This window comes from Schistocerca nitens, chromosome 2 (genome assembly GCF_023898315.1).
Source record: "Schistocerca nitens isolate TAMUIC-IGC-003100 chromosome 2, iqSchNite1.1, whole genome shotgun sequence".
NCBI lineage: Eukaryota > Metazoa > Arthropoda > Insecta > Orthoptera > Acrididae > Schistocerca > Schistocerca nitens.
In genome coordinates, this window is record NC_064615.1 from 161,973,059 (window position 1) to 161,977,297 (window position 4,239).

The 4,239-nt window shown below is 44.0% G+C and overlaps 1 pseudogene; it reads left to right on the forward strand.

Moving 5' to 3' along the window:
• Positions 1 to 853: 853 nt before the first annotated feature.
• On the forward strand, positions 854 to 970 carry LOC126237830 (5S ribosomal RNA; annotated as a pseudogene).
• The last annotated feature ends 3,269 nt before the right edge of the window (positions 971 to 4,239 follow it).

Here is a 4,239-nt window from a genome sequence, read left to right on the forward strand (position 1 = left end):
TTTGCTTGTATTTCATGCAAAGATGCTTCATTTTTCCCGGAGAGCTTAAGAGATCTCTCATGATTGTATCCTTTGTATTGTCACAATTAGGTTATGAGTCGAAACACTGCTCAAAAACCCTAATCTAGCTTTCAGACGTTCTGCATCGACGTTTCCCACATTATTAAAATATTCTGGTGTTACATTTCAAGGTGGCTTTAGAAGACACCGAATTGATACAGGTCATGTGTCATTGTACTCACCAGCAATTCACAAAAGTTCTTTCATCATGAAAATATATTTTGAGCCGAAAAATATGGTTTTACCTTAAAGCGATAAGCTACTTTTAACAAAATAACTATTTGCTTTCAGAGGTTATCATAAACTCTCAATCTTTTATTTTAGAGAACTGATTACTGCGAAATTCAGAAGGTAGTCGCAGTCGAGGAAGGTGGCACTGTAGTTAGCAGACGGTACTCGCTATCGGGAGGACGAAGCTTCAAACCGCATCCGGCCATCATATATTGGTTTTCTCTAAATCGCTCCAGGCAAATATCGGGAAGGTCCCTTTGAAAAGGGCACGGCCGATTACCTTCCCAATCTTTTCTTAATCCGAGCTTGTGCCCGTCTCTAATTACTGCGCTGTCGACAGTAGATTAAACTCTAATCTCCCATCCTCCCCATAAACCATTTCTCCAAAAATATTTTCTTGATTTCACAGAAGGATAACTAAATTTCGTTATAAACTAACTCGCTTTCTTTACATAATACCGCGAGAAAACAATTTGTGTACCTAATAATTTCAGAGACTTAACATTACCTTATTCGCCTACATAGGATAACACCAAATATAAAGGTGTTCATAGTATGCATGGGCAACGGCCTTGCCGCAGTGCATACACCGGTTCCCGTGAGATCACCGAAGTTAAGCGCTGTCGGGCGTGGCCGGCACTTGGATGGGTGACCATCCAGCCGCCATGTGCTGTTGCCATTTTTCGGGGTGCACTCAGCCTCGTGATGCCAATTGAGGAGCTACTCGACCGAATAGTAGCGGCTCCGGTCGAAGAAAACCATCATAACGACTGGGAGAGCGGTGTGCTGACCACACGCCCCTCCTATCCGCATCCTCACAGAGGATGACACGGCGGTCGGATGGTCCCCATGGGCCTCTTGTGGCCTGAAGACGGAGTGCTTTTTTCATAGTATGCATGCATTCATTTTTTATTAGTTTCAAATCCTGACCATCAGTTCCTTTACCAAGTGGAACTAAAGAATGGAGACACTATTTCATATAGCCTGCCAAGGATAGTAATCACTCCAATTGACAGATGAGGATCACCTGATTATCATTCCTTATTCAGAGTTACAAGAAGGCCAGTACAACAACCATTAATACCTCAAAGGTTTTTAATTTGGTGTTTGAAATATGTTGTTCAATAAAGATTAACGTTTCCTTAAGTAGATAATTTTTTTGAGCTGAAATCGAAATAAATGTGTGCCAATAATGGTCATCAAGTAAGCGCGAGATAAGCCTCTGGAAATGTGAAATTTTGCTACATAAATAACTACTAGATACAAGAAGGCAAGCGTGGATGTTGTACAGGTGCCGCATATCAGTTTGTGACATGGAGCTCCATACCTCTTGCAATTGGTCGGTCAGTACAGAGCCGTTTAATGCTGTTTGTGGATGGCACCGCTTTTGCCGTCCGATTATGTCCCATATGTGTTCGTCTTAAAACAGATATTATGATCGAGCAGTCCAAGTCAGCAAGTCGACACACTGTTCAGCATATTGGGTTGCAACAGCGGTACGTGTGCGAGCGTCATCTTGTCGGCATGAATTGCAGAACAAAAGTATAATCACGAGAATGAGCAACAACTTTGCTGTCACGGTGCGTTGTATAACGACGGAAGTGATCCTGCTGTCACACAAAATCGCACCTCAGATCACAACACCCGTTGTATGTCCAGTGTGTCCTGCGAGAAGACGCGTTGATTGCAGGCGCTCGACTGACTTCCTAACCAACACACGGGCATCATTGGCACCGAGGCAGAACTAGCTTTCGTCAGTAAACACAACAGGCCTCCACCCTGTTTTCCAATGAGCTCTCGCTTGACACCAATGAAGTAGCAAGTGCCGGTGGTTTGGGGTCAGTGGAATCTACGCTAAAGAGCTTACGTCTCGGAGCTGTACTTCAAGTAACCGATTTGTAACAGTTCGTTTTGTCACTGTGGTGCCAATTGCAGTTCAAATTGCTGCTGCAGATGCAGCACGATGTTCCACGGCCATACGCCGAACATTATTGTCTGTCTCTTTCTCTCTATCTCGTTAGTGCCACGTTGCCTTAAGCATCCCAGTCTTCTTGCGACCGTACGTTCTCGTGACTACCTCTGCCACCAGTCATGTACAGTGGCTACAGTTCTGGCAAGCTTTTCTGCGGTATCGCAGAAGGAACATCCAGCTCCTCGTGTGCGTATTACATTACCTCGTTCAAACACAGTAAGGTGCTGATAATGGTGTAGTTGTCTCACAGACATTCTTGACTGACATAATGGTTCAAATGGCGATGAGAACTATGGGACTTAACTTCTGAGGTCATCAGTCCCCTAGAACTTAGAACTACTTAAACCTAGCTAACCTAAGGACATCACACACATCCATGCCCGAGGCAGGATTCGAACCTGCGACCGTAGCGGTCGCGCGGTTCCAGACTGTAGCGCCTAGAACCGCTCGGCCACTCTGGCCGGCGACTTACATGAACTTAGTACCTCCAATGTCAAAGGAAACTTACGGTCACAACGGTTGCAGCGTGTATTTAAAGTGAACCTGATTAGCATCCTCACAGTGGCGCTTCGAGCGCCATTTTTATGTACGAGTCAGAAAATTTGAATTAACACTGTCTTTGAACTGTAGAAACTCGCGTATCCACTTTCGTTTACGTCACACTACTCCTTCACGGTAGGGCGATTATTTTTCCGACGGTGCATTACCTACTCCCTCGACAGAGCTTATGGATGTCTTTAGAGCACTGTAGGTGTTCTACAACAGGTACTAAGCAATCGAAGGAACCTCCACAGCTGACGAAAATAACGGCAGGGTAGTAAAATGTTTGTAAGTTGATTGTAAGGAGTCAGAGTAGTATCTTGTGTCGACTTGGAGACATAACTGCATGTAAGGCATAAATTTGGCCGTGCCCATGTGCACACTGTGGATGAAATTTCCTGGTTTCTTGATGTATCAATGTGGACTGTCCGAATCGTCTACGAGGAATGTGATAGCAATAACAACAGGTATGTAACACAAACACCACGTGTTGTAAAATGATCCTGACAAAAAATTCGAAGATAAGTCTCGAATTTGTCAAGGACAAACGGTTTCAGATTTGACATGAATTGTTGCTGTCAGTGAATTCGAGTCCCCATCAACCAGTTCTCGAGCATTAATTGTGGAGGTAGTTCGGTATCACGCGATAGACCATTACAGAGGCGGCTCTTCAGACTGCCAATGGGACAAATAACACAGAAAAAGGACAGATCCTGACAGAAGGCATTTAGTGTGGTGCGACGTCGCCTATTGTTTTGTTTCAAATGATGCAATACGTTGAGTGCATCGACTGCACAACAAGGCGTCAAATCATCAGCGTATGGAAAATGTAGTTGAGGCCGGACATGTTTTGGCAATGATTGTGGCGAGTTCGTCGCGCTATGCTTTGGGTCCATCCCTTTAGGTTACAATGGTCTGAGCTTCTGGTCTCTGTGACTCAGTGCTTTCTTTCCTCTTTACCTTCATTATAAGTGTGCTTTGGAAACTCCCATCTTCTTAGCATTCACAGACTTGCATGAATAGGCACTTTATTGCTCAAATGGCCCGCTTTATTACACGATCTCAAATCCCATGGAATGTCTGCGACTAAATGAAACATCAACTGAAAGTGAGCGTCAGGATGCTCCCAGTTAGGCAATTTTACGGCATATAATCATCATCATGGAATACCTGAAGAAATTGGACTCTCTTCCCCGCCGAAAGCCAGTAAAAGGTCAAGACCTGGTGTTATTTGCCATTAGCGTGAGGTCTTCCGCGGGTTCATGATTTTTTTGTCCTGTGTGCTTATCAGACCATCACCACCGTAATGGTAATACTTCGCTACTATCAACTAAAGGAATTACTTCCGAAATAAAAAAAAAGCGTAAATATAACGGTACCTAATGAACAACATTATCTACTTGAAACTTCCTGGCAGATTAAAACTGTGTGCCTGA